Genomic DNA, 21,418 nt, shown 5'->3' with positions numbered 1-21,418 from the left:
CCATGCTCATCCGATCTGCCACTGCAGCTGGATATGCCCAGCCACACACTGGGTGACCTTTAAATGTAGCATGCAGCCACACTAAAGTCATTGGCAGCTATCTGCCTTAAAGTGCCAGTGCCACCTTGTCATCACCAGGTCAAATAGTCATCAATAAGTTAAGGTTTTAGAGGTCCTTTCTTCAGAAGGCATTTTAAATAAATGTAGAGTTCTCCAGTTTAGGAGAGGTTCATTTCCACCCTAGGTTTTGTGCTATAGTTCTAGCTGAATACTGTGTACACATGGCATGAGATTCTATTGTAACTTCGTGGACAAAGATTAATTCCTAAGAGACATAGATATACAATGTTCTATTCCAAGCCAACCTGTGGTTACTTAGTAAAGCTGAGTCATATAAAAGGGAAAGCATACCTGTCATGAGCCCAGAGAAAATGCTAATAGTGTGGTATCTGCCTGTGCAGGTAAAGTTGCGGGAAGAATTGTTTACCCACAAGTTAGCCAGCACTATTTGCTTCTTCTTTTATATCCTCCATGTAAAATTATAGGCCGCACCTGATTATAGGTCGCACCCTAAAAGTTTGGTTCTATTTGAAAGAAAAAATTATTTTAAAAGAAAAAATACACATTAGTGAAATGGTAAAACACAATTCTATCTAATGAACAGGAACACATGTAATATGTAACATTTTTGGTATGTATTATGCACTTAGTCAGCATAGGTTACATACAAACACAAATTTGGAAAACCAATAGCCATTTTAAGGTCCCCCCCTTAATTTATAATGTACCTTACTTATAGATATTCCCCACTGCTCCCCTGATATGCCACTCTGCCTCCCAGAAATGCTTTATGCCCCCATATATGCTTTATGCCCCCTAAAAAAGCCACTTTGCCCCCCCAGATATGCTTTATGCCCCTAGAAATGCAACTCTGCTCCCTAGATATGCCACCCCCCCCAGACTTACCAATGCAACCCCAGACTCCCTGGGTGTTTTCCTCTCCGGCAGATGGTGGATGCGCGATGCGCGCAGACAACCTTCGCTACCGGCACTTCCGCCAGGCCTTCTATATAGTATATTTGCAAATGGCCCATGGATAAATACCAAGGCAAAAGAGATTTGTTAGATTCCATCACTCTTAAACTTTTGACCTGTTTATGCTTCTCCTGGTTGAAAGTTATATGTTAATGCATTCTAATTTCATATTATGTTCACAGATATACATAAGAGCTAGGCCTGTCTTGGGGGTATTTTAATCATACATATGTGTGCTTCATATTTACATTATACTGTAATTTACTGTTTCTTTAAGCCACGGTGCACATGTAACCACAATGACAAAGGTTAGCTGTAGCATGTCTTTGGTAAAAATAGAGAGTAAAATGTTACTGTCAGAGAAGTGTATTTAAACCTGAAAACCACATTTTTATTTGAAACAATTAAACAAATTGCTGCATAGGAGTGGCAGTTTTATATCTGCTATTCAGTTGTAATTGTTACCTAGGCCGTATGAACAACATGAACAATTTAGGTTAGATGCAGGGGAGGGCTGGCACTTTCTGGCCCGAGGGTCAAGGAAAGCCAATTGGCCCCTTGCACCCCCACATAAGCACTGGTAGACATATGTATACACACTTACACAAACTTACACACTCAAGCTAACAGATACTTACACTAACATACCCTTAGTCATACTCAACACAGACAAACTCATGCTAAAACACACACCCCTTGCACACACATACACATTCATGCTAACACACACACAGTTACACATGCACATTCATGTTTATACACACTTACACATACACATTCATGCTCTCATACACTTACACATACACATTCTTGCCCACACACAATTACACATACATGCCCACACACAAACACTTACACATATATAACCATGCTCATAGATACACATTCATAACACACACACTTATGCATAAATATATTCATATACCCTAAATCTCACCCACTCACTCCAACCTAATTCCCTCCATCACACCCTTACCTCACTTGCTGTTTCCTGCCAGTCCAAAATAGTTTACAAAGGGCTGATAAGACCTGGACCTACCCTTTGTAAACAAGTTTGGACCGGTCCTAGGGACTACTGTCCCCCTGTGCCAGCCCGCCCCTTGTGAGATGCAATAGATTTTGTAGCAATACATCCAGAATGTTTATTTTATCCTATAGAGAGTAAAATTCTCTATAGGATTTAAAAGAAGGGAATAGGCTATTTGCCAGTTTTGTAATACTTTAAACTTTAAGTATTTTTGAGTTATCTGAGGACTGAAAGTCACCACATCAGAATAAGCCATGAATTCAAATAGCAAAAATATAATAAAATCATATGATGCCAGATACCATCCATTTTGTGAGACACAAAATGTAACCTAGTGTACATAATGAGTTACTGAACTTAGCACATTTAGAGCACACAAACATGTCAATATCATTGATTTAATTGCTATTTTATTTGCATATTTTGCAACAGAAAAGCATTTCGATACTAAGAAGCAGAAGGCACATTTAGAAAATAAAAAAATATTTTTCTTCTAACATCCATCCTAAAATTTTCCATTTGCATTTTACATAAAGCTGATCTTTATTGGATACACAGTAAATATTTTCTGGGATCGTGAAGGGGTGCTCTACTAGACAGACAAATTAGTATACACAACATACCGTATTTGCTCGATTATAAGACGACCCTGATTATAAGACGACCCCCCAAAATCTGAATATTAACTTAGGAAAAAAAGAAAAAGCCTGAATATAAGACGACCCTAAAGGAAAAAAGTTTTCACTGTGGCCCATGATATGCCTTTTAACCCTCTATATGCCACTGTGCCCCATGGTATGCCTTTTGACCCCCTATGTGCCACTCTGCCTCCAGAAATGCCTTATACCCCTATATCCCATTCTGGCATTTAGGGGGTTAAAATGCATATTATGGGGCAGAGTGGCATATAGGGAGGTATAAGGCATTCCAGGAGGCAGAGTGGCATTAAGGGAGTTAACAGGCATTATATAGAGCACTCTGCCTCCAGAAATGCCTTATACCCCTATATGCCACTCTGGCATTTAGGGGGTTAAAAGGCATATTATGGGGCAGAGTGGCATATAGGGAGGTATAAGGCATTTCAGGAGGCAGAGTGCACTATTAAATGCCCCCTTAACGCCACTCTGCCTCCTGAAATGCCTTATACCTCCCTATATGCCACTCTGCCCCATAATATGCCTTTTAACCCCCTAAGTGCCAGAGTGGCATATAGGGGTGTAAGGCATTCCAGAAATGCCCTACACACACACACACACACACACACACACACACACACACACACTTACTTACTTACCGGTGCTTCCAATTTCCTGGTGTATTGCCGGGGCAGCGGGTTGACGTCTCATTCCGCGGCAGCCGGAAGGAGGTGGAGTTGGCAGCGGGGGTTTGTATGCGTCCGTCGCAAATACCTTCCCCGGCTGTCAGAGATCAGGAACTCTGGAACAATGATCTCTGACAGTCGGGGAAGGTATTTGCGACGGACGCATACAAACCCCCGCTGCCAACTTCACCTCCGGAAGCACCGGTAAGTGTGTGTGTGTGGGGGGGGCGACGACAGGAGGATCCAGGTCCCCTGCAGCGGTGCGGGGGATCTGGATCTTAGTCTCCTAATCAGACCTCTATTTGAGGTCTGATTAGAAGACGACCCCGATTATAAGACGAGGGGTATTTTTCAGAGCATTTGCTCTGAAAAAAACCTCGTCTTATAATCGAGCAAATACGGTAATAGCTGTTTGGGAGTATAACTCTTTGTGTACCCAACTGCTGCGTATGCCTTGGAAACTCAAAGGATTATTTAACATAGATTCTGAAGTATTTTAAAGAGACCATTAGTACATGGGATTACAAATTACAAAAAAGTATCATTTTTTTTAAAAGATTTTAACATCTAAAGCTTTTTAGTTGTAGCTGTTGTTTTTGAAACAATGCTGACACTTGAACCACTGCCTCCTCCGTATCCACTGGGGATGCTATGAACCCCACCTGGGACGTACTCTCCACTGGAGCTCATACCACTTCCAGTGCTATATCTACTGCCACTTAAAGATCTACTTCCACTCCCTGTGCTGAATCCAGATTCAAGGTAAAGCCCGCTGCCACCTTCATATCCTCCTCCGCCTCCATAAACACCACCAGTGCTGGAGCTTACCACAGCTGCAAAAAGAAAGCCTTATGTCAACAACCTGCCTGGGGCATATAGAACACAGGGCTCTGGGGGTTTCCAGCGTGTTACTTACAAATGCTGACTGAACCAGCTCCATCACCAATCAACCTGTTAAGAAAGGAAAAAGTCATTGTTAGAGTTCACATAAACATGGTATGACAGTTCCATTCTGTCCAATAATGAAGAATACTTTGCTTTGATCTGTATGGTTTGCTTTGAAAGAAGTTTAAATTATTTTTAACAGAATCAGCTACTGGGGTGCGAACATATATGGATATGGAACAAAAAATGTCTCTTTTAAGAGAAGAGTTAATAGACGCTCGACAGTAAGTTTCTCATAAAAATGTTTCCGTTTTCTTTATAATTAGAAAACAATGCATATATGAACATATCTATTAACAAATGATTGCAGTAGCAACTAAGGAATGAATTTGTGGATAGATAAACATATTTGTAGTTGTGGAAACAAGAAAAATATACTTGCTTTATGCATTCTCGTTGGAATTGACTTTCTGCATTGATTTTATACACACCTGCTCTCTTCTCCTTCCAGCAGCTTCCTGTAGGTGGCGATCTCAATATCCAGAGCCAGTTTCACGTTCATCAGCTCCTGGTATTCTCGTACCTGGAGAGACATGTCCTGCTTGGCCTTCTGCAGGGCATTCTCCAGCTCGGAAAGTTTGTTCTTGGCATCATTAACTGCAAGCTTACCACGATCCTCAGCTTCAGCAATAGCTGCTTCTAGTTTGGCACGCTTTTGGGTGGAAAGTCCAAATTAAAATATTTTGCAGCCATCTTAAGATAACAGTTAACATATATAGGAAACATAAAGAATAAGTATATTTGTGGCTGTATAGAAGTATACTGTCCTTTATTGGCAGTAAGTGGGCAATGTTTTGCAGTCCTTAACTGATGACACTCAGTCTTTTCTGAAAAGGTCCCTTGTTTATAAGTCTCAACAGAAGTCACATGACATTCAGCAGACATGAATTCACATGGGTAAGGTTGTATAGTACCTGTGCTTTCACATTGTCAATTTCTCCCTTTTATTCTATTAATCATTCTGTTGTGTCCTGCAATCTCATTCTTAGTGTTCCGTAAATCGTCCCCATGTTTCCCTGCAGTAATGCGAAGCTGTTCAAACTTAATCGAAAAACACATTATAAATGTAAAGATAAATCAGAAGGAATAGAAATAAAACTGGAAATATTTTGACCTTGCTTTTAGTATACACTGTGGACATTTATTTTGGCTAATTCAGTTACCTCCAGATCAATGTAACCTGAAAATGTAGTGCAAACTTTAAACACGTTAGATCTTTAGATTATGAAATGTGGTAAATTCACCTTGATTTGATACCAAGACTCTGCTTCAGCTCTGCTCCTTTTAGCAACATCCTCATATTGAGCTTTGACCTCAGCAATGATACTATCCAGATCCAGATCACGGCTGTTATCCATGGACACCACCACCTTTAATCTGAGCCATAAATTGGGCAGTTTCCTGTAAATCACAGGAACTACTGCTTATTATTTTAGACAATTTTATGTAGATGGGTTGAATATATTACTTTGCAGCTTTATATCGCTCTAGGTGAGCGGAGACATTATTAAAAATTATTAAAAAATACATGCTTTTATTTCTGGAATGCTTTATATCAATTGACCAGGACTTGTTTATGTTCCACTAAGTTTTATTCCATCCCAGTCAAGACAAAATAACATACTAACAACGGTCCTGAAATCATTACCTCGCAATAGATTGCCTGCATGAACTTTATTTCATCTGTTAGTGAGGCCACTTTTGTCTCTAGCGCCACTTTGTTCAGAAATGCTGCATCCACATCCTAAAGCAATACATTTTTATGTTATTATTTTAAGACCCTTAAAATACATTCTAAATAAATGTGGGTAAAAACACCAATTAAGAATACATAAATAGGCATAAAGGTTTTTTGGTGACTGTAAAAAAAAAAGAGTTTGAGCAAAATATGTTATTGATGTTACCAAGAATAAAAGTATTACTTAATTTAAACATTGATTAGAAAAAAAATCTTAGAATCCTGTTAGTAGTATAACACTACTATATATCATGTAATATGTTGTAATTTTCTTATTGATTTTATTTTTTGTTACTTTATAATAGTCAATGCAAACACATTTTATATATAGACATATGATCACTTTTACGTACTTACTTTTTTGAGAACTACAAACTCATTTTCTGCAGCCTGTTGATCTCATCTTCATACCTTTTATTTTTTTAAAAAAAGCTTAGAGCTCATTCGGTAAATTAGGCCTTCAACCATAGAATGAGAGTGAAATTTTTTTCAGCATTCTCAAGATACTTGTGTCTTTTTTTAATACTACTTACTTTGCTTTGAAATCCTCCACTAAATCTTGCATGTTCTTCAGTTCTGCTTCTAGTCTTATTCTCTCTCCTCCTAGGTTTTCTAGATTCCTTCTTAGATTATGTAAATATGCCTCAAATATGGGTTCAATATGCTCCTGTAAAATATTCCACCAACATTTTATTTTGCTGTTCGAGAAAGCGAACCTGTAAAAAAAAAAACAACAAAGCATTACTAGTGTGATTTTAAGAGTGCATTTTTTTATTCCAAACAATGTTTTCAATATATTTTACCTTGTCGATGAAAGAAGCAAATTTGTTGTTAAGAGTTTTGATCTGCTCCTTCTCCTCTTTTCTCACTCTCTGGATATTTGGGTCAATCTCCAAGTTCAGTGGTGTAAGAGGGCTTTGGTTAATAGTAACAGGTTTGATGCCAACAGGACAAAATCCACCACCAATTCCAACACTATATCCACCACCATACCTATAACTGATGCCAGAACCTGCCCTGCCAATGCCAAATCCAGAGCCAAGTCTACTGAACCCATATGAGCTCCTTGCAGGGTAAAATCCACCAACTGAAATGGTGCTGGGACCTACAGTATAAAGACTTCAGCTACCAAAATTATGCTGACTCCTGACGCTTGGACCTCTCCTGGAAGAAACAGAGGTCACACTGTATCCACCTACATTCCTTGGCAGGACAGCGGATGAAGAGCTAAAATTTTGAAGACCAGACTTGGAGATGGAGCGGATGGTTTGATGAGACAATGTTATGTTTGGATCTAAGGAAGATAAATTCTCTGTGACGTGGAACGTGCAGTGACCAAAGAAAGCTCTGTTGGTATCAAGAGTTGATTAACAACTTTATACAGATGGTAATGTGGGCTTGGTCAATAAAAAAAGCAGAGAGACCCTTTTATTATATATTTATGAGCTTCTGGTAGTTGGCAGTGCACTCTCTTATTCATCTTTTTCAAATGTAACTCATCATACACCTTAGAAAAAAACTGTAATAATTGTGTGCTGGCAATGTTTACTTCTTGAAATGTTAATTTAAGTTTTATTTTATGTTATTATTGAAACTGTAGAAACAAGAAAAAAAGCCTAGATTTGCATTATTTTAAGAATAAGTTGTGAGCACATTAAATGTAATAAATGGCACCCGTCCAGCATTTTTCTGAATGTGAATATGTGGTTAACAAGATAATTCAGTTACTATAAAATATTTATAATTTATGGTTAGATCCTAGAGTGTCATAACACAAAATACATGTGACTGAAATGGTTTATATTTGTGACAATTCTTTGTGATTATTTCTTGAAACTTTAGCAACAAAAATGGGAAATCATCCTTTCTTGTAGACTTGTGCATTCAGATTTGTATGAATTTCAGTTTTAACGGAAATTGCCAATTTTGTTTATTTGTACAAATGTCCAAAAATGAGGAGGGACCCCAAAAGAAACAAACAACGCAAAGAAACATAGAATGTGCTGGCAGATAAGAACCATTTGGCCTTACCCTGCCCAATTTCTGCTTATGCTGACCTTATCTTATATCTAGGATAGCCTTATGCCTATGCCATGTATACTTACCGTATTTGCTCAAAAAATACCCCTCGTCTTATAATCGGGGTTGTCTTATAATCAGACCTTAACTAGGTCTGACTATGAGACTTAGATCCAGATCCCCTGCAGCGATGCAGGGGACCTGGATCCTCCTGTCTCTCCCCCACCCCACCCCGGCTGTGATCTCTGACAGCGAATCGCGTAGAGCTCTACACGCTGTCTGGACTACGCACCGGGGACTCAGAAGCTCCGGTAAGTTTGGAGGAGGGAGGGGGAGGGAGTGTTAAATGGGGGGCATAAGGCATTTCTGGAGGCAGAGTGCTCTGTGAAATGCCTTTTAACTCCCTTAATGCCACTCTGCCTCCAGAAATGCCTTTTAGCCCTCTATACGCCACTCTGCCTCCTGAAATGCCTTATACCTCCCTATATGCCACTCTGCCCCATAATATGCCTTTTAACCCCCTAAATGCCAGAGTGGCATATCAGGGTATAAGGCAATTCTGGAGGCAGAGTGGCACATAGGGGGTCAAAAGGCATATCATGGGGCACAGTGGCGTTTAGAGGGTTAAAAGGCATATCATGGGGCACAATAGCATATAGGGGTATAAGGCATTTCTGGGGCAGAGTGGCAAGCCAGGGGGCAGATGTGCATAACTGGGGGGCAGGTTGAAAAAAAAAAAGGAAATGAAAACTAAATATTTTTCTCAATCATAGCTTTTATTAAAAAAAAAATTGTTCACATAGTTTACATTCAGGCCTTTTATTTTTTTCATAAATTAATATTCAGATTTTGGAGGGTCGTCTTATAATCAGGGTCATCTTATAATCGAGCAAATACGGTAATCTCCTTCACTGTACTAACATTTACCACATTTGCTGGAATGCTATTCCATGCATCCACTACTATTGCAGTAAAGTAATATTTCCTGATAATCTTTTGCCTTACTTATTTATTCATCTTGTTGTGTAGTTTTTCGTCTTCCAAATATACTCTCCTCCTTTATCGTGTTGATTCCCTTTATGTAATTAATGCTTCTATCATACCCTGTGGTGTCTTTCTTCCAGGCTATGCATGTTAAGATCCTTTAAGCTTTCCTGGTACGCTTTATCCTGTCATCCATGAACCAGTTTAGTAGCCCTTCTCTGAACTCTCTCCAAATTATATATATCTTCTGGAGATCCGGTCTCCAGCGCTGTACACAATACTCCAAGTGAGGTCTCACAAGTGCTCTGTACAACGGCATGAGCACTTCCCTCTTTCTACTGCTAATACCTCTCCCTATACAACCAAGCATTCCACTAGCATGTCCCGCTGCTCTGTTGCATTGTCTACCTACCTTTAAGTCCTCAGAAATAATTATCCCTAAATTATTTTCCTCAGATGTTAAGGTTAGGACTGTTTAAAATATTCTATGCATTATCTTGTACTTATCCACATTAAATGTCAGTTACCACAGCTCTGAAGATTTCTCTAGTTTACAGAAATCGTTTGCCATTTGGCAGATCCCTCCAGGCACATCACCCCTATTTAAAATCTTTGTATCATCAACAAAAATGCATACCTTACCATCAAGACCTTCTGCAATATCACTAATAAAAATATTATAGCGGATGGGTCCAAGTACAAATCCCCAACATACCGTCTGTTGTCTGTCACTCGGCCACTGCCTTATCCATTCAACAGTTTTGAGATGCAAGCTCAAAGATTGCAGTTTATTGATATGTCTTCTATGTGGGACAGAGTCAAAAACCTTACTGAAATCTAGATAAGCAATGTCTATGCAGCACCTTGATTTCTAAGTTTAGTCACTCGATCAAAAAAATCAATAAGATCAGTTGATCTCCCTGAAGTAAACCTAAGTTGTTTCTGATCTTCAAATCCATGTGATTTTAGTTTATCCAATCAGGGGACAGATTGTGTCCAGCGGCTCTGCCCTTTTGCGGAAGTTCACTGAGAGGCCAGGTTCATGGAAAAGTGGACAGCGAAAGAAGACACGGGGGGAACCAGACAAAGAAGATAGAAGAACAAGAAAAGGCAAGAAAAGAAGGGGAGCTGTGAGAAAGGAGATAAAGAAGCGGAAGAGGCCGGTGGAGACAGTAAGGAGACATTGAGAGTGTGATAGAGTGTGAAAGAGCATGAGAGAGTAAATGAGGGCAACAACGAATTTTGTTTCCGAATGGAAAAAGCCCTCTGAATTCCGTCCGAACAGAAAGGGCAGGAAACAAAATTTGCTGTCTGAAAATTAATGGACCAAAAATGAAACAAAAAAGTCCAAAAAGTCTGCTTTCTTGGTCTTCTGATATCACAGAAGTACATCTTCCTTTGTGTTTTTTGAAAAACATAAAATAGGTAGAATGGTGTCCCTAAGAATAATTAGATTGAGAGCATTAGATCTAATGATGTTGAGAAAGACCATTTACAGAAGCACCTTGGAATTTGAGTGATTATTATTATCTTTTATGTAGTAAGCGCCAACAAATTACGCAGCGATGTACAATTTAAATGGGAAAGTTAACACACATAACAAGTATACCTTAATACATAAAGACACATCAGAAGATGAGAGCCCGGCCAGAGAGCTTGCAATCTAGCTATTGTGTTGGTTATTGGTTGAAGAGTATTGGAGTGATATAGACTTAGACCACTTCGCTTGTGGACAGAATCATAAGGACACAGAACATCACCATATAACCAGCTAACTTTACTACACCTCCCTCTACTGTCTAAATTGTTACTGATTTTTAATTATACAGAATGTGTGGTGTTGCCCAGCACTGGGGCATAGTTTAGTTTTCCTGTTCCCATGATCTACTAAGGGGTAAAATTTGCACAGAAAGCTTTGTGTATGTTTGGGTCTGATAGCCAGTGAGGGCTGATTTAGATTCATGGCTCAGCTTGTCAGGCAAAAACATAAGGAAACTCCTTGCAGTGAAATATCAGAAAAAAAATCAAAGAATCATAGAATTTTGTAGCAGATAAGGACCATTCAGTACATTTAGTCTGCTAGTTTTTCCTGCTATAAATACTGAAACTTTAAACAGTCCTCCATCTTGTCTTAGATTCCAAATGCCTATCCCATGCATGTTTAAATTCCCTCACTGCATTAACCTCTACCACATCTGCTGTACTACCCTCTTGGTAGAGTAAAACTTCCTTGCATTAAATATATGCCTCTGCCCCTCTAGTTTTTGATTATGCCCTCTTTGTAACATGTTTCCTTCTATGAAATAGAAGCAAATATTGCACATTTTTGCATGTTGTGTAAATGATTTTTATTTACATGCATGTGATATGTAGCTGCAGAAGGACAGGTAGATATATAGATATTGCATTATGCACATTATTGTACAACTCTTAATAATACTAGTATTTACGGCAGCTAAGATGTTTTCTAAAGCTATAAATAAACAGCAATAAAGTGCACACATCACCACCAAAATAAAGAACATTGGGGGTAATTTAGCTGGTAGTGTCTGTGCTGACATCACACTGAAAGGAATCAAAAATACAAAAAGAAAAAGACAGCGCATAAATTACTCAGTGCCTTATTTATTTATAAATAATATATTTATACATTTTATTTAATACAAAAAATACTTTTTTTTTTTTTTTTTAGATTTAGACAATAAATCTGTTGTACATTACATTGTTTCCATCTGAATAAAAAAACATTGACACTCAGTGTAAATCTTATAAGCATTTGGCACCCCGTTTTATTAACATTTTTATTTTGTCATCTTTGTCATGAATACATACTCATTGGATGCGGAACCCAGTATCATAGCTTGGTGCAGCTGTTACTAAAATGATAGAACATCACCAGTTAATTAGTCTTGCTTGACAACATTTGTTTAACTTACAAAGCTTATTGACTGTGTAAGTCACATCAAGCAGGCAATCACTCAAAAGCAGCTTAATAACTCACTGATCCCTGAGAAAAATCTTGGTGGGTTAGCAGCCTCCATCTACCTAATTTCTCCCAACAAAAAAAGAGTAAAGTGAACAAGGGATTCATTCTGATCGGATTTTATCTTTAACTTGTTAATACTTAAGGACCAATTAGCATTGAAAATATTAACCCATAAAAACCTCAACGGAACATTGCTTGTTTACAATTGTTGGCTATGGTAAACAGCGCACGGAAATGTTTTTTGGTTTTGGGATATTTACATGGTTGTTGATTGTTTTGTAGAGTAGATGTTGTTTCAGTAGTATGCATTTCAAATATCTCCAATATTAACAATGCTTCAAAATATGTTAAGTATGTTTATGTAATCCTAGCTTTTGAAGAGTTTGATACTAATGTTGTGTTTGCAGAAACTGATGGCACTTTAAACACAAAGATGACAACAAAATAGTAAAGCTGAGGACTGTAAGCTTGCTGAGCATGGCCCCGATTACATTTTTCTGTAGGTTCGTATTGTTATGTTATATCCTGTTTAGACACTACATTGTTGTAGAATATGAAGGTCCTGAATAAATTATTACATTATAATACTTCAAATATTTGGAAATGCATACACTTGTTCATTTATTGCTGCCTTACACTTTGTGAGCACCAGGCGGCAGCAGAACAAGTGATCATAATGCAAGGATTTTAAGTTAAATGCTGACTTGAAACAAAACCTCTTATTTTACCTTTACATTTTGTTGACTTGCTTGAGGGGATGGTAATGGTTTCTGTGTCTACATTCTAGAACAAATACAGTGTGTACATTCACTCTAAATGACCACATTTATAAGACAAAATGTCATTTACAGCATGGAGTAATAAACAGGACCCTTACAGCGGCATTGGAGGTTATACCATAAAAAGGTGTGACTTATCTGTGATAAATATCAATGTGACTTATCTGTATGTATAATAAACTGAGAATTGAGTCAATATTAACCACTCTGTAGACCCCTAGAATGGAAAGATTGTACCAGAATCTAGTTAATGGTATAAATATGTTGGATTACTATACTGTTTTTTCCTCATTCCACAGATTAACTGTTAAACATACCATCCTGAGAGCATTTTACATAATTCTAAACATACATATAATTTCTACAAGTAAGGGGTAAAGGGTACGTCAATGTAAAGGGTAAGCTTTAAACTAAGTATATTGTGTGCAGGCCCACCAGCCTGTGCCTGTGCCTCCTCTGCCTCCTAAACAGCCTGCCTGTGCCTCCTATGCCCAACCCTGAACATGTTACTTCCTCTGTTGGCTTCTTCTTGTTTGTCAAGAAAATCATCAAAAAATGGTTGAGATGAGAAGCCAAAAAAATTCAACAAAAACATTTTAGCAGGAAAAACTTAACACCTTATTTTCCCTATGCAGCTACATAGACTATTACCAAATCATAGAAATTAATAAATAATGAAACATAATAATCATTATGTAATGCTTGCTTAATAAATAGCAAAAATGTGAACAAAATATCTGCAATGTTTTAAATAGCTCTTAAGGGTTGTAAGGAAAAGATAGTTGTGCATTGCATTATGAAAATAATAAAACTTTATTATATAATCCATTTTTTTCTATTTAAACGACCTTAAAGCAGGTCGATGAGGGGGCTACCTCTGGACTCAGTCATACTCAGCAGAGAAAAAGAAAACATTTTGGAAGAACCATGGCTGGAAGAATTGCCCAAGGCAGGGCTGGTTGAGGGTATTTGCAATGGATACATCTGGCTTCGGGTGAGTAACATGCCGTCAAGTAATGTGTGCAAGTATATTCAATATTTCATATTCACAAAATACAATATCAGCAGATCTTAGGAAAAAAAGAAAAAGTCTAAATATTAGACTACCCTATAAGAAAAACGTTATACTAGTAAATATTAATTCACGTTTAATTTTTTCATATTTAATAGAAACTATGATTGAGAAAAATGCATTTATTGTTTTTATCCCCTTTTATATACCACTCTGCCCCCCCAGAAATGCCTTATACCACCCTATATGGCACTCTCCCTCCCAGCTATGCCTTTTAACCCTCCTATTTGCCACCCTGCCCCCAGATAAGCCTTATACACCCCTATATACCACTCTGCCTCCGATATTCATTTTTATCCCCTATATGCCACTCTGCCTCCCTGACATTCCTTTTAACCCTCTATTTGCCACTCTGCCTCCATGATATTCCTTTTAACCCCTATATGCAACTCTTCCTCCCTGATATTCCATTTAACCCCCTATATAACACTGCCGCCCTGACATTCCTTTTAACCCCCTATATGACACTCTGCCTCCCTGATATTCCTTTTAACCCTCTATATGCCACTCTGCCTCGCTGACATTAATTTTACCACCTATACAACACTCTGCCTGATATTCTTTTTAACCCCTATATTCTACTCTGCCTTCAGAAAGCCCTTTAACCCCACCCATATTCTTACCCTCCTCCGACTTACCAGTGCTTCTTTAGACTTCTCCCCGTGCTCAGACAACCTGAGCTGCTGCTACCTGCACTTCCGGGGCTTCTATAAATGAGCACCAGATGGTCATGTGGGGCTTTTATGATGAAGTAGAAGTTGCAGATGCCCACCGGTTGCTGGAGAGTAGGATCCAGGTCCCCTGCAGCACTGCGGGGGATCTGGATCTTAGCCTTGTAGTGAGACCTCTATTTGACATCTGATTAGAAGACGACCTCGAATATAAGACGATAAACCTTGTCTTATCATCGAGCAAATACGGTATATATATATATGTAGCATTTTATAATTGTCCCCCCTACTCTAGTCCCTGCCCCCCCCATGTGTCCCCCCTTAAATATTAAGCTGGAGATGCCACTGGAGATGACACATACCAGGAGCTGTAAATTCATACGCAAAAATACTACTGCAAACATTGACAAAGGTTTGTTGTAAAATGCAGGCAAAACACCAGAATTTCAAATCCACTGGGGTGTCTAGTTTTTTTTTTAATAAATATGGTTTGATAGGGTAAATTGAATTGGCCAGCTTCAAAGATGTCCCAAATAACACATGGGTGCAGGATGACCACATGTCAAAATTAGGATTTGAAAAATGCGTTTCATGACTGTGACATATACCAGAAGCTGTAAATGCAATCTGAAATATACTGTGTGTGAAAAATAAATTCAAAGAGGGGGCGTGGCCTGCAACTGAACAAGATGGACGCATAAATATTTTGCTCCACGGACCCACTGCTTTAATTTGTCTTACATTGGCACTACACCTCGGCAAATGGGGAAACATAACAAACTCACCGCTACTCCGAAGCATCCTCCACCGAAAGACAAGCCAGGACATGCCTCGGTCAAGTCGTTCTTTCATACCCTGCAGGATGCGGATTCCCACGACTCCATGCAGAAGGCCTCACCACCTGGCAGCCCTGGGAGTCAATTTTCTGACCTGCCGTCTGAATCCGGTCGAGATCCTTTGCATCCTTTATCTAATCCGGACGAGGATAACTGGCGTAGTGCACTTAAGGACTTGCCAACTAAATCCGACCTCATTTCTATCATCACGGAGGCGCACGCGCCATTAAAAGCTCCTCTCTCTCTGAAATTAAGAAGGACCTGCAACACATGGGAGACCGTGTCTCCACTCTTGAGTCAGATGCTCTCATTACCCGATCAACGGTTGATGCGATTTCAGGTCAATTGCATACGCAAGCTACCACAATTATTCGGTTGATGCAAAAGATTGAGGATCTTGACAATCGCGGCCGTAGGTCTAATTTACGTATTCGCGGGCTCCCGGAGTCGGTTTCCAGTTCGGATGTAATACCTGTTATCAGCTCCATCTTTAACCGGCTGCTTCGGCAGTCAGAGGATGCCGAGATCAAATTTGACAGAGCCCACCGAGCGCTGAGGCCTCGACCACCTGACGATCGCCCTTCTCGTGATGTTGTTTGCTGCTTTTCGGAGTATGTGGTAAAGGATGCCATACTCGCTGAGTACCGTAGAGCTGGCTCCCTGGAATGGGACGGCCATCCAATTCAGGTATTTCCTGATTTATCCCCCATAACTTTGCAATATCGCCGGACCTTGCGCCCACTTACCTCTGCCCTTCGTGAGGCCGGTATTCCGTATCAGTGGGGCTTTCCCTTCTCCTTGATGGTCCGCAAGGGCTCCGACCGGTTTACTATACGCAGTGCGGCTGATGTTCCTGGAGTGCTTGAACAATTGGGCCTACCGGCTACCGATGTTCCGGACTGGGAACTCAATTATGTTCCTCCACCTAAATTGGCTGACCCTACTCGCGACTGGTCCTCTAGACCGCAGCGCCGCCGCCGGCCCAGGAGTAATCATCCTCTGCCTTCTTGAACAAACCCTCTGCTTCTGCATGTTCTCCAACACCAACATTGTTCTACACATCACAATTTCACCACGCTGCTTCTACATTACACTCACATTACTCACCTGGGTTGCCTGTTCGTTCGTCCTGTTGTTTGGACCTCACCTTACTCGCCGTGCTCACGTCTTCGATCACCCGGCGTTCGCACCGGACAATCAGCTTCTCTGTTTTTACTGGGATCCGGCGTACCTTATCTGCTGCAGCGTGCCCTTTCACACCTACTACGAGGGACTTCATCTAGATCTTCCTCGTTGCCCGGGGTCCAGGTATCAACGAGATTGCTTCTCTCAGCATCTTTATGGACGCTATTCTTATTCATGTTTTGTTGCTAATATATTTTTAACAATTTTTTTGTTTATCTTGTGCTGTGAGGGTTTGTATACCACATATGTTTGTGCTCTGACCTTTATGTTGGGGGCCCCCCTCCCCCTGCAATGCACCCCTACACACACACCCACTCTATACATTCACGCACAACCCGTCTCTCACAGCTGACATTCCTCTAGCCCTTAGTGCCTAGTGATGTGTTTTTCCCTCCCCCCACTCCTGTGGGATGTGTTGGGACTCTATGTCACCCTCTCGTACACAACTCTTATGTCCATGTCACGCTTGCTGTCCTCATTAGTGTTGGGAAGTCTTGCTCCCTTCTTTGCACATTTGTGCATACACTCCTACACTACACCTCCTTTTATGTTTAATGTTGCCAATGTTCACAAGCTGCGCCGTCAGCTTTTTGTTATAGTATCCAGCATTGGGTCCTGGAACCTGCGCATGTTTTTTTTTTTTTTTTCTCTTTTCTTTTACATTATATATATGGTATCTCTGTTCGCAATGGATTTATGTTCACTTGTTTGGCCCCCTGAGCCGACCATCCGGACACCTTGTGTGTCAAGTTTTCGGTATCGTCCATTTGTTGGATCGAATGGCTCTCCCTTTGATGTATCTGCATCTTGCTGGAACCCGCTCTGCGGGAATACAGTGTTCTGTTTGGTTCTTTTCCTGTTGTTTGTAGCCCTGACTGCTGTCTGCAGTCTTTGCGATGCGTGTACTTCGGCTGTCACCTCTGTGTCTTTTCAGGTGTCATTCTCATGCAGCCTAATATAGTTAAATTTGTCACCTTAAATGTACGGGGCCTCAATAAGCCGGAAAGCCGTTCCAGTCTATCTCATTTCTTACAATCCACTAAATCTAGGGTGGCCTTCCTCCAAGAAACCCACTTCAGAGATGGCAAGGAACTGAAATTATGCGCTTACCGCTTCCCCCTCGCCTTTTTTTCAAGCTCCCGTGACACTAAGTCTAGGGGAGTAGCTATTTTACTTCATAAGTCTTTGCCATTCCAGCTAGTTGACACCTGGAGGGACTCTGAGGGGCGGTGTATCTTTATTAAAGGATATATTATATCTCAGATGGTTACCTTTGCCTGTATATACGCCCCCAATCGAAATCAGATGAATTTCTTGGTGTCGGTGTTTCGTAAACTGGCCGATTTCCAAGAGGGGATTTCTGTGGTGGGGGGCGACTTTAACATGACGTTTGACCCCAGACTGGACTGTTCTTCTGGCCGCTCTCACATCCCAAATTCACGTATTTCCAAAGTTAGCAGGACCCTTCATGACTTGCAATTAGTCGATGCGTGGCGAGTTCAGCACCCAACAGTTAAGGATTATACATACTACTCTTCACTTCACGCCCGTTATACACGAATTGATTCCATTTTCATTACGCATCATCACTTACCCATGCTCTCCTCCTCCAGCATCGGGCCCACGACTATTGGTTATCATGCCCCCCTTCACGTTACTTTATCTTTTGCTAATTTACCACCTAAAGTGTGGAGTTGGAAACTAAACGAATCCCTTTTGTCTTCCCCGGCAAATGTGCACACTCTTTCAGAGGAGTTGCGCAGCTATTTTGCTTCCAACATCTCCCCTGACATATCTTTCCCTACAGTGTGGGAGGCCCACAAATCTGTTATCCGGGGTCACCTCATACGCCTGGGGGCTGCCGCGAAGCGGCTTGCCTTGGGGGAAATTATGCACCTTACCAATGAAATAGCCATTCTAGAGGGGTCCCATAAGTTCTCCCTCAAACCTGATCTTCTGATCCAACTGGGTGTGTTGAGAGAGAGGCTGGCATCCCTGGTTAATGCACGCGCTAAGAGGCACTATCTCATCTCTCGTAGTCATTTCTACGAAATGGGGGACAAGGCAGGGAAGCTCCTTGCTAGAGCCATACGGGCAAAGCGAGCGATGTCATATATTTCTAAAATACGGGACCACTCAGGCAGGACTTTTCACTCTACCCCTGACATAGCGTCTTGTTTCCATAGTTACTATAAGTCACTCTATGGATTGCCTCCTGCCCCTGGCTCGACCCCTACCTTTAGGGAATCGCTTAAACAGTATTTAAATAAATTCCTTCCGGCCCGCATCTCTAGGGCAGATTCAGCGTTGTTGGATGCCCCTATTGACTTGCAGGAAGTGGAAACTGCCATTAAGTCTCTGCCGAATGGAAAGAGCCCAGGTCCAGATGGTTTAACGAAAGCCTATTATAAAAAAATTTTGCACATACTGGGCCCCCACTTGGTCACTTTGTTTAATAAACTTGCGGGAGGCGATCATTTTGACCCGTTCACTAACACGGCTCATATAGCCCTTTTATTGAAACCCGGTAAAAGTGCGGACCTCTGTGGCAATTATAGACCGATTTCTTTGCTTAATACCGATATCAAGCTGCTGGCCAAGATATTGGCGACCCGTCTGAAACCCCTCATTCCTAATGTAATACATTTGGATCAGGTGGGGTTCGTCCCGGGGCGGGAGGCACGTGATAATACCATTCGGGTGCTTGATGTGATTACTTATGCTAAACGCCACGATACCCCTATGATCTTGGTCTCCACTGATGCGGAGAAAGCCTTTGATAGGGTCTCTTGGCCCTATCTCTTCCAGGCTCTCCGGCATTTGGGTCTTGGACGGACGTTTTGTAATTGGATATCCGCCCTCTACTTTAACCCGACCGCTCGAATTCGGGTCAACGGTTCCCTTTCGGAGCCCGTGGTCCTGTCTAATGGCACACGCCAGGGATGCCCCCTCTCTCCCCTCCTTTTCATCATTGCTATGGAACCTCTCGCAAACGCCATACGCGCCAATCCCGACATTAGAGGGGTTAAGGTCTCGGGTGTAGAACATAAATTAGCTCTATTTGCTGATGATATGTTGGGCATGTTGACGGACCCCGTTTTGTCTCTCTCTAGTTTTCTTATTGAGCTGGAGACTTATTGCAAGTTCTCCAACTATAAAATAAATTTGGAGAAATCCGAAATTTTGGGAATACGGATTCCGACCTCTGTCGCATGTACCCTTCGCCAGCGTTTCCCCATCAAATGGTGTGATACTCACTTTAAATTCCTGGGACTGCTGATCCCGGAAGACCTTTCTCTATTATTTTCCCTCAACTTTCTCCCCCTTTTGGATAGGGTGTCCAGAGACCTGCGCCGATGGTCTTTCCCGCATGTGTCATGGTTCGGAAGAGTCTCCGTTATTAAAATGAATATTTTGCCGAGGTTTTTTTATTTATTCCATACATTGCCAATTTTCATTCCTCGGGCCTATTTCAAACAGTGTCACCGTACATTTCTGAAGTATATTTGGTCCTCCAGCTCGCACCGCCTCGCCTTCGCTTACCTCGTTCGCCCTAAACTCTGTGGGGGGCTGGGGGTTCCTCATTTGGAATTGTATTATCACGCAGCTCATCTGCGTAGGGTGATTGAGTGGACGATCCGCTCCCCCAAACAGTGGGTTTTGCTGGAGGGGGAGATGCTGCCCCATCCTATCCATGCCTTCCCGTGGTTGCCGACTGTATAACATCAGACACCCCACCATCTCACCAACTCTCCGTATCTTTAAAAAGTACATTTCTCAGGGGCGCCTTTTAGACCAGCCTAGCCCCTTATATCCTCTTTCTGATAATCCTGCCTTCCCGCCCGGGTACCTCACTGGCCGTGCGGCTAGTTTTTCGCTCTCCCCTGTGGGTACACTGCGTTTTCACCATGCCTATGCGGGCAGCGCTGTGAAACCCATGAGGGAGTTGTTGGGCACTCGCCCGCCGCACGCACAGGACACTTTCTTTTATCTCCAACTTTCACACTTCATTACCTCTCTGCCTCGCCGCTCTGACTACTGTAGACCTTTGACGGACTTTGAACACTTATGCACCGCCTCCTCTGAACCGGCCCATCTGATGTCAGTGTTATACTCCATGTTACTTGCCTTGGACACCAAGTCCAAACCGTATTTCCTAGCCCTTTGGGAACGAGACCTCCCCCACATCTCGTCTGACGAGGACTGGGATAAAATCATTCATCTAACACACAAGGGTGCATTGGCTAGTAAAATACAAGAGGCCTCCTACAAGCTACTTATTAGGTGGTACCGTGTTCCTCATGACCTTCATAGATTTATTTCTGATATATCCGACCTTTGCTGGAGATGTGAGGGGGGACCGGGCACCTTCCTGCACATCTGGTGGGATTGCCCACTGGTTGTACCGTATTGGAAGGTTGTGGAGCGTGTATTACGAGAGGTGTCTGACCCGGCTCTTATCCTAACCCCGGAGGCAGCTTTGCTGCATCACACCTCCCTCTCAGTCACTTCATATTAACATTTGGTCTCCTACCACATCCTGTGTGCCGCCAAGGCTGTCATCCCTCTCTTTTGGAGGAAGAAAGTAACCCCCCCTATACAAATATGGCTCAGTAAGGTGCAATTTATTTCACAAATGGAGGAGTTGGTTTGGGCGTCCCGAGGCAAGGAGTTTCAATATAATCGGCGCTGGTTCTGGTGGAAGGATCTCACTTCCTCCCAGAGTTTCCCTGAGCTACTACATTGACTGTATTCCCTCCTGGTCTGCGTCCTCCGGTGCACCCTTTCTGGGTTCTGTCCCTACCTCATGTATGGGCCTG

General features: G+C 41.4%; 1 pseudogene; it reads right to left on the bottom strand.

Annotated features, from left to right (window-relative positions):
• Positions 1-3,950: 3,950 nt before the first annotated feature.
• Positions 3,951-12,110, bottom strand: LOC128473823 (keratin, type II cytoskeletal cochleal-like; annotated as a pseudogene).
• Positions 12,111-21,418: the final 9,308 nt, after the last annotated feature.

The sequence above is a fragment of the Spea bombifrons genome, chromosome 2 (genome assembly GCF_027358695.1).
Source record: "Spea bombifrons isolate aSpeBom1 chromosome 2, aSpeBom1.2.pri, whole genome shotgun sequence".
NCBI classification, from domain to species: domain Eukaryota; kingdom Metazoa; phylum Chordata; class Amphibia; order Anura; family Pelobatidae; genus Spea; species Spea bombifrons.
Note: the sequence above shows the minus strand (reverse complement) of the source record. Positions and strands in the feature narration are given on the sequence as shown.